Genomic DNA, 18,628 nt, shown 5'->3' with positions numbered 1-18,628 from the left:
TCTGAAGAGCAAGGGACCTTGGAATGCAGCCAAGAATTCATTATCCAGCAAACCTGAACCTCTCTCCAGACAAAAAGATGTACATTTAATAAAATTGGAGATTTCCAACTTTTCCTGATGAAAAGATTATATCTGAAAAGAAAACATGTACTTCAAAGAGGAGACTCAAGAAGGTAAATAAGGGAAAAGGGAAAAAAATACTATTATCCAATATGATGAAACTGGCTATATCCCCACTTGGGAGAAAGATTCTAATAATTCATGGCAATTGTAATTCTATTAGAAAGAATATTCTCAGCCAGAAATAATTGTCACTCATGACTTGTCTGTGACTCTGATAGAATGATTTTCAAACATATCTCTTTAAAAATGGGGGGTGGGGCGTTGCTGGTGGTGGGGCAGTAAATAGATGGGACCATGGAGGAGATTGAGTGAGATAAATATACATTACATGAAGAGGTACAGAGATTCTATTTCAAAAGAGGGGAAGAGGGGAGAAGGTGAGAACTCCTTTAATCTTACTCTCATCAGATTTGGCTCAAAGATGGATTAACATATACAGACTTAGTTAAGTTATGAAACATATCTTACTTTGAAGTATTAAGATGGGAAAAGGGAAGGGGAGGAAAAGAGAAACAATTAGAAAGCAGAGATTGAAGAAGGGTCAATGGGAAAGGGGAAGGAAAGGAGAGGTGGGTTAGATATATGGGGCAAACAAACTGAAAGAGGTGGTATTCAGAAGCAAAATATTGAGGAATCTGGATATGTAATTTAAAATAGAGGAAAAACAAATTAGAAAACCCAGAATTCAATACCAAATAAGAAATTCTAAAAATTAATTGAAAATTAATGAAAGAAAAATATAGTACTAACAAATAAACCAAGAATTCATTTTGTGAAAAACCAACAAAATGGATAAATCTTTGGTTAATTTGATTAAACACAGAAAGAAGCAATCAAATTACTCATATCATAAATGAAAAAGCTGAACTCCCTACTAATGAGGAAGAAATTATAGAAATATTCCATGATCTATTTTGCCCAACTTTATGCCAATAAATTTGAGAATCTTAGTGAAATGAATGAATATTTACAAAAATAAAAGTTACCCAGTTTAAGTGAAAGGAAATTAAATACCTAATAATCTCAGAAAAAGAAATTCAACAACTTGTCATTGAATTCCCTAAGATAAAATCTCCAGGGCCAAATGGATTCACAAGTGAATTTTATGAAAATTTTAAGGAACAATTGGTTCCAATTCTATAAAAACTCTTTGGAAAAATAGATGAAGATGGAACTCTGCCTCACTCTTTCTGACACTAAGTTGCTGCTGATAACTAAACATGGAAGAGTCAAAACAGAAAAAGAAAATTATAGATAAATTCCCTTAATGAATGTAGTTGCAAAAATCTTAAATAAAGTCTTAGCAAAATGATTACAGCAAGTTATCATTAGGATAATACACTGTAACTAAGCAGGACTTATTCCAGGAATGCACAGTTGGTTCCATATTAGGAAACTTGTTAGTATAAATGAGTATGTCTGTTCAAACCTAACAGAAATCACATGATTTATCAAAAGATGCTGAAAAAGCCTTTGGAAAAATATAGCACCCATTCCTACTAAAAACATACCTTGATAAAATATGATAAAAATATCAAGCAATCAAACAATCAAACTGTGATTGATGATACCTGATTGATAGTACCAGAGGAATATTTATCAACAAGGGAAGTAGCACAACATTTAGAATTATAGAGGGAAAGTAGGGACAAAGATAACTCTTAGTAAATTCTATTCAATAGATTTGGCCTAGTGAGGGAATAAAATCCATTCTCATATAAGATTAAAAATTTATCCTAAACTACAGGGAAGGAGAAGATCAGGTAAAGGGAAAGATAAGGGAAGAGAGGACAAATAAAAGGAAGGTTAAGGTATAAGTTCCAATTAAGTGGAATTAATACATTAAATGTAAAGTCAAAGGGGAAAGGGAGTAAAATTTTGGTAAGGGAGTAAGAATATAGCAAGGAAAAAACTTCAGAGGGGTAAGATAGCATGAGGGAAATACAGAATTAGGAATCTTAACTGTAAATGTGACTGGGATAAATTGTCCCATAAAGCAGAAGAGGATATCAGAATGGATTAAAAACTAGAATCCTATAATATGTTGTTTACAAGAAACATATTTAATGAAATACACACAGGATAAAGATAAAGGGTGGAGCAAAATAAATTTATGCCTCAGCTGAAGTAAAAAAAATCTGGGATAGCAATTCTGATCTTAGGTAATATAAAAGCAAAAAATCAATCACATTAAAAGGGATGAGGAAAGGAACTATACCTTTCTTAAACAGCCCCATTGGTAACGAAGATATATCATTACATACAAATTCCTAGGGGCAAAGCTGAGTGAATTATAAGGAGAAATAGATAGCAAAACTTTAATAATAGGGGCTTGCCATCTCCATCTCTCAGAACTAGATAAATATAACCACAAAATAAAAAAAAAGAATAAAGTAAAGAAGGTGAATGAAATCTTAGGAAACTTAGAAATGACAGACCTCTGGAAAAAAGAAAATGGGGATTGAAAAGAATCTACTTTTTTTGGCAGTACATGGCACTACATGAAAATGGACCATGTACTAGGGCACAAAAATCATTTAATCAAATGAAATTTTACACACCTCAAACTACGATGCAATAAAAATACTTGTAATAAAGGTTCTTATAAAGCTAAACCAAAAATTAAAAGGAAATTAAATAATTTAATCTTAAACAATGGATGGATCATAGATAAAATAATAAAAAATAGTCAATAATAATATCCAAGAAAATGATACTAATGGGACATCATGCCAAAATATTTGGGACACAGCCAGGGCAGTTATGCGGAGAAAATTTATATCTCTAAATTTCTATATGAAGAAAACAGGGAAAGAAGAGATCAATGAATTCGGTATGCAACTAAAATATCTAGAAAAAGAATAAATTAAAGATCCTCAATTAAACACAAAATTAAAATATCTGAAAATTAAGGGAGAGAATAATAAAATGGAAAGCAAGAAAACAATTGATCTCATAAATAAAACTAAGGGTTGGTTTTGACTCAGCCAATGGAAGGTAAGGGAGTAGAGGAAGACTGTTGAGGTTTTTCCTCTGACCCAGGGGTTTTGATCATATTCAGACCCTGGTTGCAGTCTGGAACCCACATAGAGCAGGGATCTTCCTCACAGCCCCATGGCAGAGGGGTGAGTTTGTGTTCCTTCGAAAAACCAGCAGAGGAAACAGAACCTCCCATACAGCCTTGAAGGAAATGAGGTCCTTGTGGGAGTATCCCAATAATATGCAAAAGCTCAGGAAGCACCTCAAAAACAGAAATGGCTGGGGGGAAATGAGTAAACAGAAAAAAGGAACCTGACCATAGATAATTACTTTGGTTCCATGTAGGACGAAAACATAAAATCAGAAGATAAGAAAGTCTAAGTTTCTGCATATAAAGACTCCAAGAAATATTGACTTTGGCTCAGCCTATGACAGATTTCAAAACAGATTTTGAAAATCAAGTAAGGGAGGTAGAAGAAAAATTGGGAAGAGAAATGAGAAAGATGCAGGAAAAAACATGAAAATGAACTAAGCAGCTTAGGCAAGGACATGTAGTAAAATGGTGGAGAAAATAACATATTAAAAATCAGTTTAGGTCAAATGGATCAAAGAGTTTAAAAAAGTTATTGAGGAGAAGAATACTTTAAAAAAAAGAATTGGCTAGATGGAAAAGAAAATACTCTGAGGAAAACAAATCCTCCAAGTATAGAGTAGAGTTAAAGGAAGCCAAGGACTTTGTGTGAAATCAAGATATAATAATTCAACAGGCAAAAGAATGAAAAACTAAAAGAAATTGTGAAACATCTCATGGAAAATAACAACAATCAGGGTGGCTAGGTGGCACAGTGGAGAGAGCACTGGCCTTGGAGTCAGGAGTACCTGAGTTCAAATCCAGCTTCAGACACTTAATAATTACCTAGCCGTGAGGACTTGGGCAAGCAATGTAACCCCATTGCTTCGCAAAGGCTAAAAAAAAAAAAAAACAACAACAAACAAAAAAACAATCTGAGAAACAGATCCATAAGAGGTAATTTACAAATTATTGGGCTATCTGAAAGTCATGATCAGGAAAAGAACCTTGACTTCATTTTTAAAGAATTACTACAGGAAAATTGCCCTGATATCCTAGAAGCAGAGGGTAAAATGGAAATTGAGAGACTCTACTGATCTTCCAGAACTCTTAAGTCAAAGAGAAAATATTACAAGCAACCAGAATGAAAAATTTCCATTATCAAAGAGCTACAGTCAGGATCACACAGCATCATCTACAATAAGGTCTCATAGGCCTTGGAATATGCTATTTAAGAAGACAAAAGAGATTGGAATGCAATTGAGAATCAAATACCCAAAAAACTGAACATCATCTTCCAAGGGAAAAGATGGACTTTCAATGGTAACAACAGAACTTCAAAATTTCCTGTTGAAACAACCAGATCTGATCTTCAAGGACAGGACTCAGGGGAAGCATAGTGAGGTTGGATGAGAAGGGTAAATTACGAGTGACTTAATGATGATGAACTGTGTGTATTCCTGTATGGAAAGATGATATACATCATACTCATATAAGCCCTCTCATTTAATAGAGCAGTTAGAAGGTGCCTATAAAAACAAGGCAGAGGAGGGAGCTGAATTTGGAAGTATGATATTTTGTAAAAATGGAGTCAATTGGTGAACAGGAAATGTACTGAGAAAAATGAAAGAAGAGATAGAAGAGACTAAGGTATTTCATGTAAACTAGTCAAGAAAAAGCTTTTGCAATAGTATGGCAGGGGAGAGGTGGGGGGGGGATGAGAGAACCTTCATTCTCATCAGAAATCCCTCAGAGAGGAAACAGCATACACATTCAATAAGGTATAGAAATCTCTAAGAAAATGGAGAGAAGGGGAAGGGATGAGGGTGATAGAGGGGAGGGTAGATCATAAGAAAGGATAGTCAGATATAACATTTTCTTTTTTTACTTATTTGCAAGGTGGTGGGATTGGGTAGCCCATCTGGGACCATGGGGCCAGGTGGTTGCTGCATGTTTAGGGGCAGGACATATACTTGGGGTCTCTTGGCCCCAGGGCTGGTACTCTCTCTGCTGCACTACTCAGCTATCCCACTTCATATCTTTGAAGAAGGACAGAGTGAAAGGAGAGAGAAAAATATAATAGATGGTAGTGGGCAGGAATTGATGGAGGGAATTACCATCAGCAAGAGCAACTGTGGAAAATTATGAAAATAACTGCTATGACAGACTTATGATAAAGAATGTGATCCACCTGAGAGAGAACTGATGGTATCAGAACAGAATGAAACACATTCTTTTCACTTTTTTCATTTTATTTCTCATGAGGTTTTATATTTTTATGAGGGGACAGGTTATTATGTATACTCTTACAAGAAGAATATTTTAGTAATGTGTAAATAAATTGAAAATTTTCAAAAACTTTTTTTAAAAGTGTTGGTTTTATGAAAATTCAATAAATAGACAAACCTTTGGTTAATCTGATTTAAGAAAAGAAAGGAGAGAACCAAATTACCAGTAATCAAATCAGCAATGAGGAAGAAATTGAAGAGAAAATTTGGAGCTACTATTCTGAACTGTATACAAATCAATCAGAAAACCTGAGTGAAATGGGAGAATATTTACAAAATACAATTTGACCAGATTAATAGAAGACGAAATAAATCACTTCAGTAACCCCTGTTTCAGAAAATGAAATTGAAGAAACCATCAATAACCTGCCTAAGAAAACCTCTCTAGGTCCAGATGGATTCACAAGTGAGTTTCACCAAACATTTAAGGAGCAATTATTTCCTTTTCTACATAAACTATTTTAAAAAAATAGAGTAAGAAGGAGTTTGTCCAAATTCTTTTTATGAGACCAAAATGGTGCTGATACCTAAACCAGGAAGAACAAGAAAAGAAAAAAAAATAGAACAATCTCTGTAATTAATATTGATACAAAAATCTTAAATAAATTTTAGAAATGAGACTAGAGTAAGGTATTTTTAAAATTTTGTTTATTAATTTATATTGTTAAAATAATCTTGTTGTGAGAGTTATTATAAGCTCCCCCACCACCACCAAAAAAAGGATGATAAACCTGAAGAATAGTGAGAGAAAACAAAAGTGTACTTCACTCTGTGTTCAGATTTCAATGACTCTATCACTGGGATAAGTAACCTTTGCCATCATAGCTACCAGAGAAGTAGCTTCAATATTTTTTCCACAGTTGCTGTCACTAGCTGTATTTCCTTCCACTCTATTACTTCCCATTGTCATTTGTTACACCTTCTCTCTCTTTTTTTCCTGTCCCAGTTCAGAATTGTGCTGTATTTGTGTACCCTCTGCCATGATCTTCCCTCTCTTCTATCACTTACCCCCTTCCCTCCCCCATTTTCCCTTATTCCATCCCTTTATTCTCATTTTTTTCCTCTAGGATAAGATAGATTTCTATACCTTATTAAGTATATATGCTATGTCCTCTCGGATCCATTTCTGATGAGAATGAAAGCTCACTTATTTCCCCTCTCCTTCCCCCATTTCCCTCTATTGTCAAAGCTTTTTCTTGACTTATATGTAAAATATCATATTCCCTTCTTCCTGTCATTTCTCTTCCTCCCCACTGACTCCATCTTTTTACTATATTAGACCATTATATTCTGTTCCTTCCTGTGCCTTCTCTATATATGCTCATTCTACATGTTCTTATGAAGTAGAAAGTTCATATGAGTTATTAGTATGTTCTTCCCATGCAGGAATACAAACAGTCCAGCATCATTAAATTCTTCATAAAAAATCGTTCTTATCCACCCCCTCTATGGTTCATCTGAACCCTGTACTTGGAAACCAAACTTTCTGTTCAGCTCTGCTTGCTACAATAGGAAAGTTTGAAAGACTCCTGTTTCATTGAAAGTCTATCTTTTTGTGGGGTGACACAGTGGATAGAGCACCAGCTCTGGAATCAGGAGTACCTGACTTCAAATCTGACCTCAGACCCGTAATAATTGCCTAGCTGTGTAGCCTTGGGCAATCCACTTAACTCCATTGCCATGCAAAAACTAAAATAAAGTCTATTTTTCCCCTGAAAGAGGATGTTCAGTTTTCCTGGCTAGTTAATTCTTGGTTGTAAACAAAGATCTTTTGTCTTCCAGAATATCATATTCCAAGCTCTACCATTCCTTAATGTAGATGCTTTCAGATCCTTTGTATTCCTAACTATACAGCCTTCTTAGTTGAATTTCTTGTTTCTGGAAGCTTTTAGTATGTTCTCTTTGACCTGGGAGTCTTGGAGTTTGGCTATAATATCCCTGGATGTTTTTCATTTAGGATCTCTTTCAGAAGGTGATCAGTGAATTCCCTCAATTTCTATTGTATTTTCTGCTTCTAGCATCTCATGACAATTTTGCTGTATTATTACTTGAAAAATGAAGTCTAGGTCTGCTCTTGGTCATGACTTTCATGTAGCCCAATAATTTAAAAATTATCTCTTCTGCATCTGTTTTCAAAGCCAGTTGTTTGTCCAATGAGCTATTTCACATTTTATTCTAATTTTAGGGTTTTCTTGGTTACTGAGTTCTTGCAATGTCTACAACTTTCTTTAGCTCCACTCTGCACTTGAAGGAGTTATTTTCTTCAGAACATTATTTTGTCTCCAGGTGACCAATTCTACTTTTTAAGGCATTCCTCTTCTCATTTGCCTTTTGTGTTGCTCTGTCTATTTGGCCTAAATGTTTTTAACACATTATTTTTTCTGTATTTTTGGTATTACTTTCACCAAACTGCTAACTTGGTTTTCATGATTTATCTGCATTACTGTCATTTCTCCTCCCAATTTTTTCTCTACCTCGATTAATTGCTTTTTGAAGTCTTTTTTGACCTCATCCATAGCTCCAGATGAATTTTGATACCAGTTTTCTAGCTCAGTAAATTAGCTATTTGATAGACTGATTAGCATGCCACTGAATAAGTAATTTAATTTGGGTAGAATTTCATTTTTATTACATTAACTCAACTTAACCATGAGCACTGACATTTTTCCAATTATTTGGATCTGACTTTATTTGGGTGAGCAGAGCTTTATATGTGTGTTCATACAATTTCTGGGTTTGTCTTGGAACATAGGTTCATACGTATTTAATGTTGTCAATAGTTACTTTAAATGAAATTTCTCTTTCTATTTCTTGCTTTTGGGTGGTTAATATAAAGAAATGTAAATAACTTAGGGGGTTCCTTTTATATCCTGCTACTTGGCTGAGTTTGGTAATTGTTTCAATGAGTTTTTTAGACATTTTCTTGCGAACTCAAACTATACCATTGTATCATGTGAAAAGAATGAAAGCTTTGCTTCCTCATTGCCAATTTTGATTCCTTAAATTTCTTTTCCTTCTTTTATTGGCCCAGTTTGTATTTCTAATACTGTATTGAACAATAATGGTGATAATGGTCATCCTTGTTTCACTCCTGAATTTATTGGAAAAGATCTGAGATTATTCCAATTACTTATGATATTTGTTCATGGTTTTAGATAGATACTATTTGTTAACTTAAGGAAAGTCTCATTTATTCCTATACTTTCTACTGTTTTTAATAGGAATGTGTATACGATTACTGTTGGTTTTACCAATGATATGTGTAATCATTTTGATTGTTTTCCTAATTTTGAACCATCCCTGACTATGTGGTGTAATCCTACCTCATCATATTTTATAATTCTAGTAATAACATGCTCTAGAAGAGTGGAGCCAAGATGGTGGAATTCCCAGAAACTTATTCCCCACCAAAACCCCAAAAGTAATAAAATTATGACTGTAGCCAAAATCCAGAGTGGGCAGAAACAAAAAAAAGTGATACAATTTTCCAGTTCAAGACAACTTAGAAGATCTCCGGGATAGATCTTTTCTGCCGGACCACTGATTGGAAAAAGCCATAGTGCAGTTGCAGTGGTAGCTTCAGCACAGCACAAACCAGAAGGTGCCTGAGTCTGTGGAAGAGGGAGTGGTTCATTCACTTTTTGCAGATGATATGATGGTATATTTAGAGAATCCAAGAAAATATCTAAAAAACTACTTGAACCAATTAACAAATTCAGCGAAGAAGCAAGATAAAAAATAAATCTATGTAAACCATCAGCATTTCTAAATGTAAACACCAAAATCCAAGAACAAAGTTAGAAAGAGAAATTCAATTTAAAGCAACTGTAGACAACATTAAATACTTCAGAATCTATCTCCCAAGGCAAACCCAGAAACTGTATGAATACAATTACAAAGCACTTTGCACCCAAATAAATTCACACCTAAATAATTGGGAAAATGTTAATTGATCATGGCTTGGGTCAAACTAATTTAATTAAAATGTCAACTCTACCCAAATAAAATTGCTTATTCAGTGTCATACCAATCAAGAAAACAAAAAATTCCTGACTTAGAAAAAATAGGAACAAAATTCATCTGGAACAACAAAAGTTCAAGAATATCAAGACTATTGATGAAAGAAAATGTAAATGAAAATGGCACAGTTCTACCAGATTCAATTTATACTATAAAGTGACAGTCAACATAAATTCCTGGGACTAGTTAAGAAATAGAGTAATAGATAAATGGATTAGGATAGGTTCAAAAGAAACACTAATAAATGACTGCAATAATCTCCTATTCAACAAACCCAAAGACATTAGCCTCTGGGATAAGAACTAACTACATGACAAAAATTATTGGAAAATAGTATGGTAAATAGTATGGTAAAAACTAGGCACAGACACAATCCTCACACCCTATACCAAAATAAGTTCAAAATGGTTACAGGATGTGGACATAAAGTATGACAACATATGTAAATTAATAGACCAAAAAATACTCTATTCATCACATCTAGTAAAAGGGACCAAGCAAGACATTTTTGACCAAGCAAGAAATAGTGAAGATTATAAATCGCAAATTGAATGATTTTGACTATATTAAATTAAAGGTTTTGCACTAACAAAAGTAATGCTGCAAAATCAGAAGAAAATCAGAAAGTTGGGAAACAATCTTTACATCTAGGAGTTCTGATAAATGTGTCATTTCTAAAATATATATACAGAATTGCATCAAATTAATAAGGTTGCAAGTCAATCTCCAATTGATAAAAGGTCAGAGGATATGACTAGATTGTTTTCAGAATGAAGAAATTAAAACAATATATAATTATATGAAAAAATGTTCCAAATCAATTTTTAAGGTTTTTTTGCAAGGCAAATGGGATTAAGTGGCTTGCCCAAGGCCACACAGTTAGGTAATTATTAAGTGTCTGAGAATGGGTTTGAACCCAGGTACTCCTGACTCCAGGGCCGGTGCTTTATCCACTGCGCCACCTACCAAATTAATTTTGATGAAGGAAATGAAAATTAAAACAACTATGTGGTATCACTTCTCACCTATCAGATAGACTATGATAAGCAAAAGGTAAAAATGGTCAATGTTGGAGAGATTGTGAGAGGATTGGGACATTAATGCATTACTGGTGAATTTATGAATTGATCCAGCCATTCTGCAGAGTAATATGGAATTATGCCCAAAGAGAAAAAAATAAACAAACTGATCATTCCCTTTGACCCATCAATTCCAATTCTAAGCCTACATCCAGAAGAAATCATAAGAAAGTAGGGAATGTCCCACATGTTCCAAAATTCATAGCAGCTCTTTTTTAGTGGCATGGAATTGGAAATGGAAGGGACGTCCATCAACTGGGAAATGGTTGAAAAAATAAAAGTATATGAATATTAAGGGATACTATTCTTCTATAAGAAACCATAAATGGTCAAACTCTGGAGAATCATGGAATGAATTGCAGGTTCTGATGCTAAGTTAGGGTGCCGAATGAAGATGACATTCTTTACATTAACTACAACATTGTGAGTTCATCAACCTTGAAAGAAAGGCAGGCAGAGAGAAAGAAAGAAAGACAGATAGAAAGGACAGATGGATAGACAGAAGGCAGGAAGGCAGGAAGGCAGGAAGGAAGGAAGGAAGGAAGGAAGGAAGGAAGGAAGGAAGGAAGGAAGGAAAGAAACAAAGAAACAAAGAAACAAAGATGGAAAAGTATAAGAGGATTGGTGGATTTAGGCATAAGACCGCTAAATGCATGTTGATCATGTTTAGTTTGAAATGTCTTTGGGACTTCAAAAATAAATATCCAGCAGACACTTGCTATTGTGGATTCAGGATAAAAAACCCCAACAATTTAATATGCTTTGCTAGGACTCCAAATAGAGAAGATAATTGGATGAATAAGAAAGGGAGCATTTATAATGTACATAGTCTATGCAAGACACACTACTAAATGCTTAGAATATATTATCTTATTCAATATCCACAACTTGGGGAGAGAGGCTTTATTGATATCTCCATTTTAAAGTTGGTATATCAGATATAGAGAGCAAATAATGAATTGCCAAGAAACATACTTGAATTAATTTTCTCAGATCTTTTTAATACCAGGCTCATGACTTTATCCACTGCTCTACCTATTAGAATCAATTATTATCAACATCAATATTAAATGGACAAGGAGTAAAACAAAAAAACTAATCATATCCTTTGAACCAACAGTTCCAATCAAGGCCTAATTCCAGAAGAAATCATAGAAAAATGAAAAGAGATGAATCCAAATATCAAAATAATATTTGCCTTCAAGGATCTTACAACCAGTCAGGGTTAGACAATAAAAACAAGGCAGTGATGATCTCAAAGGAATATTTTTTTCTGGTAATTCACAGCATTGCTGGGTCAAGTCATTAGGTAATTGATACGTCCTTTCTTTCCAGAAGAAGTAGTATGGATTTGAATGGTGTTCCCAGAAGATGAAAAAAAAAAACGGGAGGATGGGAGGAGCTCTGGAGGAACTTATGTATTCTCAACTCTCAAAATCAGAAAAGTAAAGTTCCAGGAGGGTAATAAAAGTGACTTGTTGGGGACAGAGTATGGAGAAGTGAAAAAGCAAGAAAATGACGACAATCATATTGAACCCTGGGAACCAATGAAATGAGCAAAAAATAATTAGTTTAATGAATGATTATATTCTATATATCTACACATCTATAACTATATATATGTGTGTATATATATATATACATATATATATGTATATATATATATATATATATATATATATATATATATATATATATGCAGAGAGAAAGAGAGCAAGAGAGAGAGAGAAAGACCTAGAGGAGAGAGAGAGAGACAGAGAGAGAGAGAGAGAGAGAGAGAGAGAGAGAGAGATTTAGATAGAGATTTAGACAGAGATTTAGATCAGAGCCCTGGACTACTTTGGATAATAGGATATCAAGTATGACCTCATAAATTAAATGGAATGAATGGAATGAGTGGGTCAGTCAGGTTAGGAAAAAAAATCAAGTAAAGCCACTGTCAACAAAAATTCAGAAGGAAAACAATATCTAGGATGGAGGCATTTTCAGTAGAAATTTGTGACATGTATATCCACATATAAAAGGGAGCCAAAACCAATGTCTCAATTTTGTATGAAAGATTTTAGATTTAACTGGGTTATTGGACTAGTAGTATTATAATCAAGAAAGGACAAAGGAGAAAATCAACATGCAACAAGGTCTATCTCAGGGGAACATGCCTGAACTGGAGGCAGAAAGCCAGTCCAGGGGCGGTAGGGCAAGACCTAGGACTAACCTCAGAACAGCCTCGGAAGCTCTGCCTTTTTGAGGAGTCAGGAGAGCAGTTCAGCAGTTGGGAGAGCTAGACCATGGTGGATAGACATCAGTCTAGTCAGCTATGCAGACCAGAAATACCAGGGCTGCATGCCTCTTATTTTCAGTGGAGTTTCCAGTTGAGCCACACCCTACATCCCCACATCACTGGGAGAGGAAGGACTCTTCCCAGAGCAAAAACAGTAACAACATCCCCAACCCTCCCCCAGGCTGAGATGTTGGCAGCAGTTCTCTCTCAGTTCTGAGTGAATAATAACATTAACTACATAACCCAAGGGTCCATCCTATGTGGCCTAAGGATAACTCAGATTTTCTACTCCCCCCACCCCCACCCAAGGCCTAAGGAGTAGACAATAAAGCAAGTTCAGAAACACTTGAAAGAAAGCCTCTAGCACCACCTACTGGTCTGCCCACTTGGAGTTATTAAGTTCAATGAGCAAAGTCTCTAGGATTTTTAAAACCAAAGGTCTGTGAAGCCACCCAACCTCCCCACCAACAGAAGATCACAGGAAAATGAAGAAAGGCCAATAGTAAGGGACAACCATTTAAAGTTAAATTAGAAATAAAGACTACAACTCAGAGAGAGCTAGAAATTCTGAGTATAATATGAATTGGGTCTCCAACCCAGAAAGACTTCTTAAAAGATATAACAAAAGAATTTAAAACACAATTAGAAATACAATCTCAAGGGAAAAGAAAACAAAAAAGAAAACAAATCCTTGCAAAATACAACTGGATAATTGCAAAAAAGAAAATAATTCTGTCAAAACCAGAATTGGGCAAATGGAAAACTCCTTCAAAAAATAGAATTGACCAATTGAAAGTGAGATTAGAGGAAAAATTTTAAAATTCAAAACTCAATATTTTTAAAAGCATTAAGGTAGCATTAGTTGACAAAATAAACATCAGATAATCCTTGTCAGAAACAAGGCATAGCAATCTCACTTATCTGGACTTGGGTTCGATATAGCCAAATTAATCCATGACACCAATCTTTCATAATAAGGACAATGACATATTCTAAGCATGATGGGAAAGAGTAGAGATGAGAAAGGCTGTAATTGTGCCATGGAGATGTGGGGCAAAGTTTACTTAAAGATTTGGAAGAAGGGAGTCACAATGGTCTTACAAGAAGCTGCTTAAAACACTTCATTTATCATAGCTCTCAATATGATCCTGAGATCATCTATACTCCATGCATGTGTGCAATTCAAAATCAAGGCAATTCAGGGGAAATTTAGAAATGGTTGAGTATTGCTCAAGAGAATTTCATTGGTTTTCTTCCAATGACAGGGGAAACAGACAGGAAGGCTAGCTATGAGCTAATCTTTTAAATTTGGATAGTTTTTAGCTACAAAATTTCCAATAATAGAAAAGTCTTGTTTCTACTGAAAAGAAGAAGCCATATTTCAAGATCAATTCAAGGAGATCGTGATTAGTCAGTATATTGATCAGAGTTCTGATATTTACAAGATTACTTTACTTTATATTATTGAAGTGATTTTAAACATTTGTCTTAGCTTGTCTATGATGATCCCTCAAGAATTCCAGGCAAAATGGTGGTGAGAAGATAGGCACTAACTTAAATATTCCTGGTCTTCTCTCAGAACTAATATGAACCAAGTCTCTTAGCAGAATTTGGATCCATGAACCCAGGGAAGAGCCTAGGAGAAGAACATCTACCAACAAGGTCTATCCCATTTCAGGGTGGGTAAGGGTGGATAGGCAGAGATTAGAAAGCCAGCACAGGAGCAACAGGGTGAGGTGGGGGACTAAGCTGAGAACAACTTTGGAAACATTTGCACGGCAGCAGGGAGAGCTCCAGTGTGGAAGTTTTTCCTGTATGGGGTGAAAGAGTTCCAGCACAACAGCTAGACATCAATCTGGCCAGGCCAGCCAGTCTGGAAGACGAGGACAGGAATCCCAGTGTTTTCAGCAAAATCCCCATGTTTCCATTGATTCCCCCTCCACCCACATTCCTATGGGAAAAAAGTGACTCTTCCCAGTAGAAACACAGTAACAGACCACACCCCACACCCACTCCAGGATCAGATGTGGGCAGCAGATCTCTCTCATTGCTGATTGAGGATTACGGGGTTAATTACATAGCTTGACAGCCCAGCCCACATTGTTCAAGGATAACTTTGATCCTACTGTGCCCCTCTCCACCCAGGCATAGGGAGTGAGCCACCAATCAAGGTCTCAGAGGAAGTAAATAGCAAACCCTTCTTGCTGATCCACTTAGAGTTACTAAGCCCAGTGAACAAAGCCTCTAGGGATTTTCACACCAAAGGTCTGTGAACTGGTCCCTCCTCCAACACCAGGTCCTAGGAAAGTGAAGAAAGGCCAGTGGAAAAGGAAGGCCCATTGAAAGTTACTTTGAATCCAAGGATTCTAACTCAGAAAGAACTAGAATTTCAGAGGAGATTATGAATTGTGTTCCATCCCAGAAAGACTTCTTAGAGAGATAAGATAGGAGGTCAAAAGTAAATTAGAAAAAATTGGGGAAAAACCCAAGAGAAAATTAAAACTATATAAGAGTAAATTATCATCTTTCAATAAGAAAGTGAAAATAAAATTGGACAAGTGCAAAAAGAAAATTCTCTCAAAAGCACAAATGGACAGATGGAAAAGTCCTTGAAAAATATAATTTAAAAATTGAAAAATGAGTTACAAAGGATAAATGAAGAAAATTCTTCTCTAAAAAGTGATTGGAATATGTGGAATCTAATGACTTTATGATATAACAAGAATCTGTTAAACAAAATGAAAAAGAATAGAAGAAAATACAAAATGACTCTTTGGTAAAGTAAGTGACCTAGAGAATAGACTCAGGAGAACCAACTTAATAATCACTTGGTTGCTTGAAAACATTGAGGAAAAAAAAAAGTCTGGATTGTGTATTTCAAGATATAGTGAAGGAGATTTTGCCTTGATATGAAAGAGCAAAATAGCTATTGAAAGAATGCATTGATCCCCAAATGAAAACACCAAGGAATATTTTGGTCAAATTACAGACCTAGCAGATGAAAGTGAACAACCTACAAGCAGGTAGAAAGAAGCAATTTAAATACTAAGGACCCACATTAAAGACTACATACATGACCTTGTTGCATCGATATTAACTGAAAGAAGGGCCTAGAATTTAATATTACTAAGGGTATGTAATGTTCTGATTCTACTCATCTCATTCAGCATCAATTCATGCAAGCCTTTCCTGGATTCTTGGAAATCCCATTACTCCTGGCTTATAATATAAAAATAATGTTCCATAACATACATATACCACAATTTGTTCAACCATTGTGCAATTGATAGACATTCCCTTGATTTCCAATTCTTTGCCACCACAAACTTAAGTGTTATGAATATTTTGATCCTAGTGTTGCTTTTATATATGCTAACGTTAGCATGGGTTGATGATCACCCTTAATGGACTTGATCATTCCATCAGTGCAATAATCAGGCATAATCGGGGTGGCCAGGTGGCAAAATGGATAAAGCACCGGCCTTGGAGTCAGGAGTACCTGGGTTCAAATCTGGTCTCAGACACTTAATAATTACCTAGCTGTGTGGCTTTGGGCAAGCCACTTAACCCTGTTTGCCTTGCAAAAACAAAAAAAAAAAAATAGTCAGGCATAATCTTGAGGTATCTGTGATATAGAATACCATCTGTATCCACAGAAAGAACTGTGGAATTTAAACAAAAAAAAAAAAAAAACAAAGATTTTTCCATTCAATTTTTTAAGAGAAAGGTTGACATGTAGACATAATTTTGTTATCTTTAATATTTTATTTTTTACTAAAGGATATGTTTTTCTTCCTGTTAACATAATCCATTTTGATCAAATAATAGCATGGAAACAATGCAAAGATTATCAAATTGCTTTGCATAAGGGGGAGGGGGTTGCTGATGGTGGGGGAGGGGCAAAAACTGCAAAATTCAAAACCTTACCAAAAATTATAGGTAGAAACTATTTTATATATTTGGAAAATGGATTGAATAATTATATAATTAAAAAAATAAGTGTCCTTCAGGGTAGCTAGGTGATGCAGTGGATAGAGCACTGGCTTTGGAGTCAAGAGGAACTGAATTCAAATCTGGTCTCAGATACTTAATAACTACTTAGCTGTGTGACCTTGGGTAATTCACTTTAAACCCATTGTGTGGCAAAAAAAAAAGTGTCCCTGGACCAACAGTGACTGATAACACTAATATGCAGGTTTTTGATTGCCTTTATTCTTAAAGAGGACCATGGGATTCTATGATATTTACCTGAATTAGATATTAGTTAGCAAGGCTTGGGGAAAGTCTCCAGCTTCACTTTCTCCTCTGAAAGTATCTGGGTCTATGTAGGCAAAAACCAATGATCCGGATAGAGGAATGGTACTGTCCAGACTTTATAAGGATACTGCCACTCCCCACCCCTCATATTCTAGCAAAGAACTATACCTAACTTATTAGGGACATACTGCAGATATTTAGAACTGATTTGTGAGCTGATTATTAAATTTTTGGTGTGAACATTTATGTATCATCAGAAACTAGGAAACCCTAATAATCAAACCTTGATTTATTGATTTGTAATTTGTTTGGATATAAGAAAAGGATTGAAAAAATTTTGATTTAAAATTATCTTGGGGCTGCATTTTATTTTCTTAGAGCTTGTTGTTAAACATTTGCCAACCTACATACATATTGATATTTTATCATTGCACATTTTATTCTTCATACTTTTGTATAAGTACACATAATGCTTCCAGGAACCTACATATTTTCATGTGACCCTTTTTAAAGGAAGCTTCTTCCCATTTTGACAAATAATAATTTATATATGCTTGAGTTGAAAAATCTCTCAAATGATTAAGTAGGGTTATTTTCTACAAACTTTAAACATGTATGGTTCTATTTTCAATTAAAGACCACAAAAAGTATGAGTTACTGGGCATAATGTGTCAAGAGACATTATTGCCAAAATGAAAAATTCTTACATTCCTAATGTTCTTGGACCATAAACACAAGAATTATATGGTTATGGAAGCTCTCCATGGATTCATTTACATTTATTTCTCTTCTCCCATAGGTAGGAGTAAAACTTATTAGATAGACACAAGCAGACAAATATTAAATAATATACCTAATATTAATTTATTTTTAGTAGAAATGGCAAATATGCATAAGAGAATTATGTGTTTCATAAATTTGCACCTATTCATTTTTCTTTTGTCATTTTCTTATTATACATTTATATTAAGTATATATGACCTATAAAATTAAATTAATACATTTTTAATTCTTCAAATATTTCTTTTGTGTACAGGTAACTTTCATTAAGACTGAAGGACATCTCATACAAAACCTATTCCCTGCTAAAAAGTTTGAATTTCTTCAATCGGTATTAATCCATTTGGGGCCCCAGAATATCAATATCTTGCACATAAAAGTATTATGGTAATCATAAAACACTCTGTAGATATATTATCAGAGGTATTTAACAGATTTTTTATTCAGTTGTTAACCTGAATTTAATATTAAACCAACACCAATGTATGAATTCTTATGCCAATAGTATGGTACATTAATAGCTAGGAAGAGACCATGCTATTCTTCCAAATAGTAAAATCAGAAAAACAATATTATAAAATACAAATGTAAAAAGATAACTCAAAAGACTAAAGATAAGATATGATTATATGACTGAAAATAGCTTATATTAGTGTTATTTATTTTTCAACTGTAAGATTTTAAATGGAAAAGAGAGGGATGAAATTCCATTGCTAATGTACAGGAAATTGAGTTCTTTATTCATTTCATT

Source organism: Macrotis lagotis, chromosome 3 (assembly GCF_037893015.1).
Source record: "Macrotis lagotis isolate mMagLag1 chromosome 3, bilby.v1.9.chrom.fasta, whole genome shotgun sequence".
NCBI classification, from domain to species: domain Eukaryota; kingdom Metazoa; phylum Chordata; class Mammalia; order Peramelemorphia; family Peramelidae; genus Macrotis; species Macrotis lagotis.
The sequence above is the reverse complement of the archived record's forward strand: the minus strand, read 5'-3'. Positions refer to the sequence as shown.